Source organism: Myotis brandtii, unplaced genomic scaffold (genome assembly GCF_000412655.1).
Source record: "Myotis brandtii unplaced genomic scaffold, ASM41265v1 scaffold154, whole genome shotgun sequence".
Classification (NCBI taxonomy): domain Eukaryota; kingdom Metazoa; phylum Chordata; class Mammalia; order Chiroptera; family Vespertilionidae; genus Myotis; species Myotis brandtii.
In genome coordinates this window covers 10,076,691-10,092,568 of record NW_005355584.1, presented here as the reverse complement: position 1 = coordinate 10,092,568, position 15,878 = coordinate 10,076,691, and the positions used below count along the sequence as shown (strand labels likewise).

The 15,878-nt window shown below is 35.7% G+C and overlaps 1 protein-coding gene across 2 annotated transcripts in view; it reads left to right on the top strand.

Moving 5' to 3' along the window:
* The first annotated feature begins 426 nt into the window (after nucleotides 1-426).
* Nucleotides 427-15,878, top strand: part of GREB1L (growth regulation by estrogen in breast cancer-like) — a 140,066-nt gene continuing 124,614 nt past the window's right edge. For both annotated transcript variants that reach the window (XM_014535943.1, XM_014535942.1), the window contains exons 1-2: nucleotides 427-525; nucleotides 14,173-14,280. The gene's annotated coding sequence lies outside the window, so the exon portion shown is untranslated. The remainder of the gene's footprint in view (nucleotides 526-14,172; nucleotides 14,281-15,878) is intronic.

The window sequence follows — 15,878 nt, the reverse complement described above, 5'->3', positions numbered from 1 at the left end:
TACCAGCTTTCCCAGACCCTCATGGCTTCCTTTGGTCATCTGGTGTCTTTACTAATGTGATTGGTACTCCTGGGCTCTGCAGGTAGCCATGGACCTTTATAAATGGGATTTACAATGGGACTCAACACCCTGGCTGCTAATGAAGGCAGCCACAGGGATTTTTTTCCAATCTGTTTTCCAAAAGAGTGAAGGGAAATTGTTTGCTGGCTTTGCTAATTCTCCTTGTTTTCCGTTTACTTAATTTTTACAATTGACTTACTAACTGTGGTGCAAAAATACAAATATTTTTTTTAGGGGTCAGAATGTTTCATCTGCGGCCCTTCCTGCCAATCACTAGAATTGTTTATTATTGAACCTGGAAAGAACAAAGTAGTCTCTGTTTAAACTCAAACAATTTCACCTTCATCTGTTTTTGTCTTTCAGGAGATTTTTGACCAATTTGGTTATTTTAAAAAAAGAAAGTCCATGACGGGGAGCCCTGGACTCTAGTACCAGCCCTGATACTTCATACTTCTAAAATCTTGAGTAAGTCACTTACACTCTTTGATTGCTCATCTGAAAAAAAAAAAAAAAAGTGTTACCAAGATACATATGGGATCCAAGATGATGTTTCATATTCTTCCAGCTTTCTGCTCTTTTTACTACCAAAGTGAACTGTGGTGCCCTTTCATTTGATTTTTGGGTACACCTACCATGGAAAAACATACTTGCATCTGATAAAATGCTTTAACCAGCAGTCAGAGCAATAATTAAATATAAAGTGTCTGCATCGTCAGTTTTGAAGTCCTATGCTTTGTAAATTTTAACTCAGTTTTATAGAAAAAGGATTTATTTACCCATTTTCTAATAATGAAACATGGAGCCCATGTTTTAATTGCTCCTTATAAGGCAGTCATTCTCAGATGTGGTTTAAAGGTCTGCCAGAGGTCATGGATTCTTTGGGATTTAGAATGAGAAGGGACATCAGCAATTGTTGTGTCCAATCACTTGAGTTTTACTAACATGGACTCAAAAGGCCCAGAAATGCTTAGTAGCTCATGCATGGTAACAGAGCCCGTAGAGCTGCCAGGAAGGCCCGAACTCCCAAAACAAAATGGCATGTACAGGGGCGGTGCTGTTCTACCTACCTCTTAATGAAAAACAGGATGAAAGGTTAAAAGGAGGGACTGTTTATTCCAAATCTGAAAACTTAAAAATCACTGCTTGATAGTATTAGATAGTTAATTTCTACACTTTAGCTTCCAGATTAAAGTCGATCCAATCCCACACATGTTTGACGAGGGCATAGTGTGCGCAAGACTGACAGGATGCTCCTGTAGGACTGTGCAGAGTCACAGATTCTGCCCCTCAGAGACTTACAGAGTCACTGAAGACAAGTGTACAAATAGTGCTGTGCATGTTGCTGGGAATAAAAATGATTTAAAAAACACAGGTTTTTAAAATCTCAAAGGACTTTTTGAGGATTTCCAAGTCCATAGGGAGATTGAGTTAAATAGAACCTGATAGTTCAAGTGTTCATTAGCAGGTCAAAGGTAAATTCAGAGTGCTTTGGGAACTCACAGGCAAGGGCTTAAGTCATAATGGGAGAAAAGAACTGGTAAAATAATAAAATATTGGCAAGGTTTCCTATTCTCGAGTTAGTGATTGTTACTGGAGAAAATCTCTCAGGCATGCAGATTGATATCATTATAAATTCATTGGCCCTAACCCTAAATACAACCCAGTTGTATCTTTGACTGCTTTGGCTGAGTCCCTCTCCTTTATCTCTGATCAATTATTCCAAATATAACTCTGTTCTCTGCAAGGCTGTACCCACTGCCCTTTTCTCAGCGGGGTGCTCCTCTCACTTCTAGAAGCTCCTAAAGATTCCCAGTAATTGCCTTGAATTCAGCTGACCTATAAGAACTAGTGATGCCAAGTGCTTTATCTCCAAACCTGCTTCCTCCTCAACTTCACATTCATCTATGAAATTACTGCTGGATATGTCCATCTGGACATGTCACAGTGTCTCAAAATCAGCATAGCTAAGACCTGCATGCATTACCTTCCATTCAAAAGCTCATCTTCCTCCTCAGAGTGCCCTTAATTTGAGGAGGTGCCACCATCCTCCCCAATATGCATTTTAGAAAAACCGCCTGGCTGGAACATGTCAAATGCAGAAAGAATATCCAGTTAGGAGGCTGCAGTAATCCAAGCCACTGTACTCTTTGTCATGGTACTTAACACATCACACAAAGTTGCATGAGAGATAACATAGCCAAGTAATTAAAAACATGCTTTGAAGTAAGATGATTCTGTGTCTGATTCCTGGCACCACCATTTATCAGCTAGCCAGCCATGTGACCTTGAGCAAATTATTAAACTTTCTAAGAGTGGGTTACCTCACCTGAAAAACCAGGGCAATAATAATAAAATTGTCATAAGGTGTCCTGAAGCTTGAATGAGATATCACATACGAAGCTTCCAGCACTGGTATCCCTAACTAAGGTCTTTGAGGGCAAAGACCATTTCTACCATTTCTACCATTGTATCTGCAGAGAAGAGGCACTCAATAAATATTTGTTAAATGAATGATAAGGAAATGGCATGCTTGAATTGAAGTGCTAACAGGGGCGGGAGCGGAGGGAGGGGGGAGGGGGGGGAAGCAATGCAGAGACCTAGGCTTCATTGTGAATCCTTTGCCCATGTCATTTAGTCACCAATTTCTAATGATCCCCTTCCAGCTTGCCACCAGAGGAATCTATTCAAAGCTGAAATGGGAACATGTCATTCCTTTGCTCAATACATTTCTGTGTGGCTCCTTTTTATCTATAGGATCCAGTCTCAACTCCTCACACTTGGGCCTACATTTTCATCTTCCTTAATCCACTCCCTCGCTCACTAGTAGTAGTCTAAGAAGGCCAAATTGCTCTTATCTTCTGAACATCCTGTGCTATTTCAGAGAGATGCTTGCTTGTTTTTTTAAACACCCTTCTCTCCTGTATCAGTTAGGATTACATTTGTCTGCAAATGACAGGCAACACCAAACAGCAAGTTGGACATTTATTTCTTTCCCACAAAAACAAAGTTTGGAGGCTAATTTCTAAGGCTGATATAGCATCTCTGCTCTCATCAGGGATCCAGGCTCCTGCCTTGTAGCTCTGTCATCAATGTGCAGCTTCCATCCTTTCCCCCTCGCCCTCCTTTATCCCCTCTAGGACCTTATTCTATTAATCATCCCCTCTTTTCTGTACCATCCCTTTTCCTTGAGGGAAGAATCTTATCCTATAAGCATCCCTTCTTGTAATTACTCTTTTTCCTATAGCTACCAACTTATTTCCACCCTAGTTCACCACACTTTTGAAAGAGGAATTGCTATATGCCATGGCACATTTTCATCCTTGGTCCTATTTGACCTCTCTTACCTATTGAAACTGTTGACCACCTGCCATTTCTCCAAACTCTCTTGTCTCCTGACTTTCACAAGCCTGTTGGTTTCTGGTTTCCTTCCTATTGCTCCTACTTCTCCATCTGGTTTGCTGGGTTTTCCGCCTCCTTTGCTTGACTCTCCAGTCTCGGTGTTTCTCAGGCTTCCCTGCTTGACCCTCTTACTCCAAATCCTTTGTCTACAGCAGCAATTCCTGGGTAACCTCACCACTACTGATATCAACTATCTGTGTGGCAGCCATCTGTCCCCAGGCTCTGTTTGTCCAGACCCCACTCCTGAGCTGGAGTCCTGGATTTCTAACTGCCTACCAAAAGGGCTTCTCGTCTCTGTTCCTTTCAACCCCGATGATGTGCATTGCCATCACCTCTTCCTACACTCCTACAGAAACCTTTGATCTGGTTTCTAATTCAGTTTTCACAATACTCCCAGAGTTATCTTCTATTTTTTAAAAATCTGATTATGTTAATTCACTTTTTAAAATCTCCCATTGGCTTTCTCCCGCTTTTAGGTATAAATTCAGATTTTTAATTTGGCATATAAGGTCCCTTACAGACTGGCTACAGCCTACTTTTTTATTCTCTTGCAACTCAACTCCTAGTATTTTTAAGATACACCATGCCTTTAACATTGTATTATAGGTGGGAGGTCTTCCCAATTCTGTTTGATGTATCCTTTAAAGACACCCAAATGTCATCTCTTCTCTTATATTTTCTTTATTTGTCCAGACAGGATTACTACTTTCTCTGTGCTTTTATAGTACTTTGTTCCTACTTCTAGTGAATATTTACACATTTAAAAATGCACTTACCTCTAGATTGGGATCTCTTTGAGATAGGGACTGCCTTTATCATCCTTCCTAACACAGTTCGCAGTATTTCATGAAACCAGGAAATAAGGATAACTTTTACTCTAAGAATAATGAGTTTTGTTTTGGACATATTGAGGTAGAGGGGACAGCAGCAACTCAGAAAAGACTTTATAGCCAAATATATAGATGTAGGAGACATCAGCAAAGACAATAATAAGCAACTGATTGGATCCCATGCTTTCCAGGTAATGATTAAAGAAAGGTAGAATAGCTATAGAAAGTGGGAGAAGAGCTGGTAGTGGGAATTCTTGGATGGTGGAAGAAAATCCATTAACATCCATGTTGGAAAAAAACTGTATTTGATATTTTTGACTGGGGTCCTCTCCCCTCTACCAGAAGTATGCAGCTCTTCCACTAACTGTAGGTCCAAAATCCAGAAAAAGAATGCCTGAAAAGCTGTTCTTTCTTTCTATTTCTTCTAGGATTAGAAACTACTTAATCAAAAACTTCATCCTAGGCTTCTGTTGGCTACTTCAGACATACCTTGTCCATTCTCCTCCTCTAAAATCTTCTGTTTTTGTGGTGTGGTATGGTGGTGGTGGTGGTAGTGGTGTTTATGCCCTTTGCAAAAGCTAGAGTGGGTAAGATAGAGTGGAAATACCTATTTTGTTACCCTCACAAAATTATAAATAAGCTGGAAAAGCTTTAGAATCTTTCTTAAATTGGAAAAAAAAACATCTTTGAGGATTTGTTTGTTTAGATAGATGTTTTTCCTTACCTCTCTCCCCCTCTATTACACTCGTTTGCTTTCTTAGTGCCTCTAGGAAATATAACACTGGCTTATGTAGATTATTTAAACAGGTGAAGTGAGTTACGTGTTTCCATGCAACTACTTGACATTTAAAATTTTGATAAATTTCATTTTATGAAAATTGAAACTGCATGGAAAAATAAATCCATAAGCAAAGTCAAAAGGCAAAATGGCAAACTAAGGGAAAATGTTACAATTCATATCATGCCCAAAGGACAACATTCCATAATATATAAAGAGCTCCTATAAATCAAATATAAAACCAACAACCAAACAGAAAAATGATAAGACTGGACATTTCAGAGAATGAAATATAAATTAAAATGAATTGAAAAGATATTTAGTTTCATTCCTAATAAGAAAAATACAGATTAAAACTACAATGAGGTATCATTTCTCATCTGTCAGATTGACAAAGATCCAAAAGTAGATGCTATTCTATATTGTTGAAGGTATAAGATACATAAATTGATCATGGGAGTATAAATTGGTTCATCCCTTAGTTCATCCCTCACTTAGTGCCTCATAACCAGAATTCCCTCCAAACCAATTTTATGTGCTCTTGGCATTTTACTGCTTGATGTAGACCTTAGGAAACTGTAATTAAAAATGTTTCTAATGTGTGGATAAAATGAAGACTGCTTTGGGTCTGCTAAACAAAACAAAACAAAAACAAGGCAGTTTGACAGTATCTAACAATATTGAAACTACATATTGTATATCCTTTGACCCATAAATTTCATTTTATGCATTAACCAACTAGTGCTAAATTAGTGTGTATTAATTAATGCAGGGTTAATTATTACAATATTTTGAGTAATAACAAACATCAGAAACTAATTGTGCAACAACATTAAGGGACTAGTTTAAGATAATCATGGTATATACATGCCAGGGAATTTTGTGAAGCCACAAAAAAGAATGAGGAAGATTTTTATTTGCTTATATAGAGAGCTCTCCAAAATATTTTTACCTTAAATAAGTAATGTCCAATAGAGTTGAACGTGTTTAATTTGTCTTTACTCAGATATGCATTATATATATCAATAAAAGAGGTTTCCTGTGACAAGAGACTGTGGGACAACAGTTAAGGAAACACTTTTTACTACTTTTTACTGCTAGATTTTTAATCTGGTAAATATATTATCTACTCAAAAAATAAAAGGAAGAATTTTTAATCCTTAAAATAAAAGTATTCTAAGTACCCATAGAGGCAGAGTTTCCATACTGATTCAATATTGGTAGGTTTTACCTTGCAAATATTTGTGATTCATTATGTCTTAAGTGCCAGCTATATACTTAGACCTGTGCTAGATGTTGTGGTGGTTAAAATAATAAAGATAAATGTGAGCAAAGTAAGAAACTGATTATGACTGGCTGAAAAGTTAAGTGAGGAGCGGGACAGACAACTTGAACAAAGGCACAGAGATGGATGGGGGATTATTGATAGGGAACAGGAATAAAATCTAATTGATAAGAACAGCCTGGCCGGTGTGGCTCAGTGGTTGAGTGTTGACCCATGCACTGAGAGGTAGCCCGTTCAATTTCTGGTCAGAGCACATGGCCAGGTTGCAGGCTCAATCCTCATTGGGGGGTGTGCAAAAGGCAACTGATTGATGTTGATGTTTCTATCTCTCTCTCCTTCTCCCTCTCTCTAAAATCAATAAAAAAAATTTTTTTAATTGGTAGGAACAGGTTTCATATTGGAGTATGATGGGAGATAAGTTTGAATAGGCACAGAAAGATGAATTTATGGATGTTTTAATAATGCTCCCCAAAATTCTGATATTTGGGGAATTGTGTTATTTATTATTTTGTTTGAGAAATATATTTTTACAATGATTAGGTTTCTCTTTAAGAAATCTAGCATATTTCTTTGCACGTGTACATTTTCACTTAAATCACCTAAAGTTGGGCAATTTAGAAAATGATGTTATCACATATGTTATTAAGATGATTCCTGGGTCTTATTTTTGTTGTTGCTATTGTGAATGGAATCTCTTCCTTTCTCCCCCCCCCACCCCCCCCATTACCACCATAGTGTTTTCAATCTAGAAACGTATTACTTTTTACCTCCCATTTTATGGGCAACGGAACAGGTCCAGAGAAGATAGGTGACGAGCATGGTTACAGAGCAGATGAGTTGGTAACTGCAGATCTTGAACATCCAAATTTTATTGTGTTATCTTAATAGAAAATCCAGGTGCTTACCCTGTCAAACTTTGTTAAAATGAATACTGTCTTAAGTATCACTTTCTTCGTATCAGATTTCAAAGGAGTAATACACATTTTATAGCACATCTTCAGTTTTTAACATTGTCATTTTGAAATACAGTGTTATGACTTGAGGAACTGCTTGTCATCTCCATTCAATTTTCTCAAGACCTGATTTCTACTAGACAGGAACTATTTCTTCTTTGAGGTCTAAATAGACCTAACAACCTATTGCACTGAGTAAATATTTAATGAAGATTGAATATTTCCTTTATTATTTTGTTTGAGAAATATATTTTTACAATGATTAGGTTTCTCTTTAAGAAATCTAGCATATTTCTTTGCACGTGTACATTTTCACTTAAATCACCTAAAGTTGGGCAATTTAGAAAATGATGTTATCACATATGTTATTAAGATGATTCCTGGGTCTTATTTTTGTTGTTGCTATTGTGAATGGAATCTCTTCCTCTCTCCCCCCCACCCCCCCATTACCACCATAGTGTTTTCAATCTAGAAACGTATTACTTTTTACCTCCCATTTTATGGGCAACGGAACAGGTCCAGAGAAGATAGGTGACGAGCATGGTTACAGAGCAGATGAGTTGGTAACTGCAGATCTTGAACATCCAAATTTTATTGTGTTATCTTAATAGAAAATCCAGGTGCTTACCCTGTCAAACTTTGTTAAAATGAATACTGTCTTAAGTATCACTTTCTTCGTATCAGATTTCAAAGGAGTAATACACATTTTATAGCACATCTTCAGTTTTTAACATTGTCATTTTGAAATACAGTGTTATGACTTGAGGAACTGCTTGTCATCTCCATTCAATTTTCTCAAGACCTGATTTCTACTAGACAGGAACTATTTCTTCTTTGAGGTCTAAATAGACCTAACAACCTATTGCACTGAGTAAATATTTAATGAAGATTGAATATTTCCTCTGTGGTGAATCAATTATTCTTGTTGATTCTCTGAGGAAAGCTTTCTTTTAAAATGTAATGTAGTAGGTTAAGAAATTTGTTTTCCTGAATATTGTAATTAGTGCCACAGTTTGTTTCAGTGATATAAAAATTCATGTCCCTTAGGTTTTTTTCAGCTATTTTTCTTCATTTATGTAAAGAGTTTGAATTTTTATGTTATCTCAAATACAATTCTATTATTCCTTGACCTGGTAGCATGCAATAAAGTCATTTGCTGTGAGGGTTGAGGTTTTTTAGAATTTTGTAGTATTTGGAACTCTGAAAATGGAAAATATTTGCTAATGAGGTATAAGAATCTTAGTGGTGCATTTTTTAATTGGAGGAATATAATTTTATTGGTAAATATCTCCAAAAATATAAGTAATTTTTGTAATTGGCAAAAATTTATATTTCTTGTACTTTTAACTATCAGCCATATATTTTACTCTTTTAAATTTTTCTTAACTGATACTGGGTTTAAATAAAGTGCATTTCTATTTATTGGCCTGTGGAATCTCTAATTTATGATATTACTGAAATAGCTTGAAAAATATCAACTTGTGAACTGTAATCATTATAGTGGAATCATTTAGTGCAAGTTGCTAATGTGGCATTTGGATGGAATTTATCAAGAATCAATTAGAAAAACAAACTCCTCTCATTTAAATGAAGTCAGAAAACAATGAACAGGTAGGGAAAAGGATGCTTATATTTTTCATTATCTGTTTACACTAGGAAGTATATGAACATACTTTTGAAATTCATGCCTGGTGACAAAATATCCTTTCGTTTTTTAAGGAATAATTACGTTCGCCATGTTTCACATTTGATAATTTCTGGGAGCTATATTTCAATTTAAATAACCTGACATTGTTTGGTGTTTATTTTACTAGAGGAAAATTGTGTGAGTGTGTGTGATGACAGTTATAGTACACATTTGATAACAAGGGTATAATAAATCAGTTGAGTCACAGTGGTCTGATATCTGTTTTTAAGGTCTTTTTGACCCAGGAGTCTGTGACCTGTGAAATCTTCATTTTTTGGATTTGTTACGATATTTTACAATGCAAGGATTTAAACTTAGATGAACACCACTGCGGGAAGTTGCCTGATGTGGCCCAAAATGTAAAGGATATCAAGGTATAAAATGGAAAACATTGAAGAAGTTCTGACAATTAACATGTGAGAAGAAAGAATCTAAAGTTAAGGAAGTTTCTTTTCTTCTTCAACTTGCATTAAAGAGAACCTGAAATTTAACCTGGTATTTTCAACGCTCTGATTACTCAGCAGTGAAAGCATTGCCAAGAAAATGTACCCAAATCTTGAGTTACAGATTGTTCTTGCATCTGATTGGAAGGGGCATATGAGTTGTTTATAAGGTATTGCAGATCTAAAGCTGCACAAATGAAGGTTGAGACTTGGGGGAGGGTTTGAGTCAGTGAAGGGAAGCTTCGTAGACATTACAGCTCTGTCCAGAGGCCAAATGGGAGATAAATCACCGCTGGCCACCTCTCTTATTATTGAAATGGTTCAGCCCTGGGGTTTAACTGAAGGACTTAGAGGTTTTTGAAGTGCAAATAGGATGGTGAAGGGTAAACCCTTTTAGGGTTTCATTTTGATGGATTTTTTTCCTGTGTGGATTTCTGGCACTGACTGTGATCTGGAAGGAACCCTTAAAAAGGAAAAGTTTTGTTTTGTTTTTGATCAATCAGGCAATAAGAACTCTCCGCTGGGGTGTACTTTTCCTGCATGCATATTGATCCTATTGTGTTTAAAAGTAGGTCATTTAATTGGGTCTTTCTTGAGCCTTCTGTAATGTAACTGTCATTCCAAAGACACCACTCTTTCTTGCTATTAATGCCAAAGTTTGAGAGTGTTGAAGGATCTGGTACTTTTGGGTAGGAGTTTTGTGGGGTTACTTAGGGTCAGTGTGTTAAAGTTGTCTAAAGATCAAGTCCATATTAGAACAAGACCTTCATATATTGATAAACAGTCTGTAATTATTTAATCTTTTCCCCATTGAGTTACATAGTTGTACATATTTATTTAATTATTTTGTATGCTTTCTGTCTTGCCAGCATAAAATAAAAACCAAAAAATTTTTAGATTGTGAAATATTTGTACCGTCTTATTTATTCAGATACACTAAAGTGTTTAGGGAAATAAGGAAGACATTTAAAAAAATGTTAAAGAGATATGTTGACTTATCAAGTTGAAAATTTTTCTTTTACTCCACAAGTAATTCAAACACAACAGATAAGATACCTTTTAAAACAATTTTTAGTAAAATTGGGATGGGGAGTCATTAGTGACTCCAAAAGAATTATAACTTAAAGGCTTTTTGTGCAAGAGTATTAAGTATTTGTCTTAAAGAAATGTCATTGTAAATCCTTCTATTTTGTTAGAAATATAATTAACAGAACTTTTTTTGAGCATTTGGCTCTTTATTTTATACTTAACAGATATTTGTATTACTTACCCTGTTTGGAAATGATAACATTTAGCTGCATCAGAGATTTTCCTCTATGGTGCTTGATATCCTTTGGAAAAACGGGTTGTTAATCTCCATAATTGACATTGATCACACAATATTCTTAATTGCCTTCCAAATCAGTTTTTGTTTTTCTATTCTTCAAAAATTTTCCTTCACTGTATTTATCTAAATGTTACACTTAAAATTAAATAAGTGTTAGAGTTTACATTTTCCTAATGTTGAATGAAGACTTTAAATAAGATACTTAAAAAACAAAAGAACACTAGATAGCATCAAGCAGAGTCCTCCGCATCTACAGCGTCCCTGTCATTAGTTTGTTGCTGGGAGATGTTAAAATGACCTTTCCTTTGTTAGAAAAGAGATCTGTAGTCCTTCCCAGAATCCTCTTGTTAACTGTCTTTTTAACCCAAGTTGGAGGCTGTCTAATGAATGAATGGTGAGCTTTTTTTATGAGCTACACATATTGTTGACATTGTGTCCCACGTTGCTTTTTAATTTCTAATGTATTTTTAATTTGCAAAGCATGCATATGCCTTTCAGAGCAGTAGAATTTGCCTTTCAGAGCAGTAGAATTGAGTCAGCATTTCTGAGTGACAATATTGCTTTATGCAAACAAGCCAAGTCAGGCTTAAGGATGCTGTATCATAAGCCTTAGATTAACTGAAACACACATGTGAATTTCTCTTTGAATATTGTTGAAAAAAAGAAGATACTTGAGAAAGGCTTTTTTCCCCCAAGAACTTCTCTTGCCTCTTAGCAAGTGAATTGCCCCAATATAAAAGCATTGGGGGGAAAAGTGAGCCGCAGAGTGAAAAGGCAATTCACAAATAATCACTCTTTTCTGCCTTTGATTGTGTCAGATTTTTTTGGTGTGTGGCAATTGTTTTCTTTTTCGCTTAGAAGAGGTTTATGGTCCAATGTCTGTCAAGTCAGCCCCTGTCTTGAGGTTGCAGTTGTATTTCTCTCTGGAGTTCCTAGAGGTGATGTTATCTTTTGTTCACTCAGCAGTGTGGTGGTTCCTGAGAGCATCTGTCACTTTAGGCATTACAAGATGGATGGGTCTCCAGCGAACTGCTGGTTGAAGCAAATGGTGAAAATAAGAAAAGACAAGGGGCTTCGGGGTCTGCAGAGAGGACAGACAACAAGGAAATACTGTTTGTTAGAAATCAAGAGTAAGCTGAGCAATAGAGGAAGAGAGAGCAAAGATGGATTATATGCCATTTTATAAGCAACTTGGAAATCAGAGTCTTTTGGTGGCTATCGTGATCTGAGGGGGACATCTGCATCATGGTAAACAATTCTGTGCTTTGGATTTGCAAAATGTGTCTGGACATTACCAAAACCATCTGGGAAGAGTGTTGGGAAATTACAAGGATACGGAATGTTTTATGTGAGGGTGTTGATGTTTGGGGGAATTAGTAGTCTTTTAAAATGTAAAAATTTAAACATTTATTAAGTTTTTCTTTATATTTCATATCTCTATTTTTTCTTTTCTTCCTCTATTTCTTTCCTGTGAACAACTGTAGGTATTAAGATGTTTGAAAAGTTATAGCCACTTTCTAGCATCCTTACTGTTTATACTGAAACTTCTTTGACAGTTTTTTGCAGAGGGATTCTGAAAATTCTATGCCCAGGCCTTACGGAGGCTGGAGGCAGATTTTAAGTTATTTTAAGCAACCTTCTCTTTAATTTTATGGGCTCTTTGATGAAAGAAAAAATAATAATTGTTATTGATCTGTCAGAACAAGGTGGAGATTTTCTATATTTAGAAATTAATTTTGTTGGCAAAAGTCCAGTTTGTAAATCCTGCCTGTGTGAGCAAAGGAACAGGAAGGAGCTTGGTCAGAGAGTAGAAAAAGGGAAGAAGGGCTTGCGGGGGGTGGGGAGGGGGTAATGTGGTTGGGGAAAAAAAATGATTTTGTCAAACTTTTTGGCACTTGTCTATAAAAAAGACCATAGGTTGGAAGGCAAAGAAATTAAGATGATTAGAAGCTTTAAGCTATACAAATGGTAGAGTATCTTCCTTCTCTATGGGTGTAAATAATAGATGAAAGAGTAAGAGTGACAACAAAGGATCAGGTCGTTTAAGAGAATGTGTGCAGCCTGAATAGGGGTCTGTGGCCCAGGGCCAAAGGTCTTAGCTTTGAGTGTAATTAGAAGAAAATACTAAAATGTCATTACTAGCAGGTGAAGTGTGCAGCACGTGGCCAAAAATTAGCAATTTTAGACTCTGAAGCTATTGGAATTGGATTACTGACCTTTTTTAAAAATCATTAAGGTCCTTGTGGAGTCATATAGTTTCATTGGCAGTAATGCAGTTTGACCTTGTTGACCATATGGGGTAATCTTGGGTTTGGATGTAGGTAGCAAAACTCCTGACTTACAAAAGGATGTCTATTTGTGTGTGGGTAAATAGGAAATACATGAGTTTGAAAATCTAGGTCTTGCATTTTTATTTGTTCTTTTGCCTGAAGACATTCTTCTGACAGTAAGAGAGGTAAGATAAAGATTTTTATTTCAAAATTTAAAATGGTGTTTTCTCTTTTCTCTCTTTCAATTTGACATAAAAGGAGAGTAAAATGAAAACGTTTTTTAAACATAAGTTAATATCACTTTCAATATTTTAGTGCTATAAATATGCATATTGAAATTAGTACATTCTTAGGGCGATCTTTTGTTTTCTCTTTAGACACTAACAAAGAAATAGAAGCACTTCTAAGTTATGTATAAAAATCAATGACAAATAGTTTTTATTTCACTTTATGCTTTATGACTATGACCATGCAGTAGTTTAAATTGACCATAATCTATCTAGAAAACAGAATAATATGTACACGGTAATTTTTACTCAGCTATAAAATGATAAGTAGTCTAATTTCTTCTAAGAATACACCACTCAAAAGAGTAGGAAAACAGTAGCTCTTTTTCTTCTGGCAGGCTTTTTTCTTGGAAATTATTAAAGCATTTGTTTTTAAAAATAGAGAATAATTTTAATCAATATTAGCTATGTTTATATTTTTTATAGTTCTTTGAGGAGGTAAATTTTGAAAAGCATCAGAGAAACTTTAACTTAGAATAAAAAAATTATCTTCCACTAGTTTTATTCCTAAAAATAGAATAAAAGTTTTTGGGCGTTTAGCATTATGGTAACACCTGTCAAAATGCAGACTTGACAGGTTTATTCATTTTACAGTTAGTGAGGGGAAATCTTAAGAACAACAGAAATTATTTTTGAATATATATAATTATGAATGATTATTTTGGGAGTATTGTCTTAAGAAGGAGAAATATCTGTATTTTCCAGTTATGAGTTGTGTAATCTTTTGATAATTCATTTCTCATTGTCATTTCTGTGGAATTGTAAATATTTACACTATTATGTTCTGGAATATAATGTATTTGTTAAATAATTCATCTTTATGTATATATTTTTATTTTTTATGTTTTTGCAGGTGCAAAAAAGCTTTAAACAAGTAAAATCTAGGCAACAGGCTCCCTGAAGTGTTGACATCCCAACTTAATCATGAACGTGACTCAAAAATGTTAATAAATAAACCAAGGTATTGTACAATTATAATATACCCCCAAATTTTTCAAGACCAAATTTGTTTTATGAAGTTATAGTTATAATTTAAACAAAGCTACAATATTTGGTACTTAAACTGATTAACCAGATATTTCTATGAACTCTCCTCCCATTTCCTCCCCTCTCTGCTTTCCTCTCTCCTCCCCCATCCTCTCCATTAAAAAAGAAAAGGAAAAAAAGTATTCAGCAGTAAGTTTTTTCCCCTACAACAGCCTCTGTGTTATACTTCCTAAGTATCTAAATTAAGATAATAGAATTCAGTTTTTTATTCCCCTTGGTTGATTCTGGTTCTTTCAAATTGTCTAATAAGAGATTATTATTAATTATATAGATTACTATCCTCTGCAGAAAAAAAACAACCCAACCATATTAAAATTGGAACCAAACTATCCTGAGATGTATGTTTTTAAAATTTTATAAAAGTGGTTTTTTTTCTATTTTTAGAAGGCTTGTAATTTAGAAAAGAAAAAGAGGCGATATTGCCCTTTTTCTCCCTGTGTCAAAGAAAATCAAAAGTTAACTTAGAATTGAGCATTTAGGGGTACTGTTTTAGCTAACCCTCATCTGACAGGGCATAACCCAAGACTGTCTCTCTCCTTTTGGAAGTTACAATGTGCTTAAATAGCCTGGCATTTCCAAGAGAGGCCAAAGATCTTTTCCTCTTTTATGACCCGTCGTATCCTTTTGAGGCCAGCAAGAACAAGAGGGTCATTGCCACTTCAGCCTGGTCCCTGTTGTTCGCTCATGGTGACCACGCAGATTGAAACCTAGTATTGGCTTAACATTTGGGCCTGGAACATCTGGAAAGTGGTCAGAGATGGAGCTGAGGAGACAGAAGAGAGAGAACTGTTGCGTTTTGTTACACCAGGTGCTAGGAGGAAGCAACATTGGCCTTTTTGATATGGGAGGCAAATTCTGTGGGCCCTGGAGTTAGGCTTCAACAATTGAAGAGGTCAAAGGACAGCTGAGTGGGGTCAGTGAGACACCATGGGGTGTATTTTGTTACTTAGTAAAAGGAGCAGCCTCCTAAAACCTTAAAGGATTCTCTTGAAAATCTGTGTTGTGAAAAGGTTTTATGAGTCTCACGGCAAAACTCCTGATTTATCTAAGGAATGCTTGCTTTTGTCTAATGGAAGGATAATCCTTACCAAATGTTGGCAACTCCTATAAGAGTCAATATAGGTCTGAGAGAATAGTTAGGGTTTGAAGTGTACTTTGCTTTCCAAAATGTTTTTCATTTTCATGTGTTTCTCTCAGTGAAGAATTTTACACTGTTGAAATATCACCCTTTTATTTCCTTGGAGCAGAAAGTGGGGGAGAGATAGGGATAAAGAATGAGCCTACATTAATTTAAAAATCATTCTAACAAGCTTTTGACTGGCCCACAAACAGGATATTACAAACCTTTAAAAAAACACCAACACTTGTTAATTCTAAAACGTTATCTTTGAATTTTAATGCTTCTGAATTATAGAAGATTTTTTTAAATTTAGGTGTATTTCATAGAAGTGGGTATCAGTTAGTGAATAACCTTAAACCTGTGTTTCTCCCTGAATGTGTTTCTTGCTCATT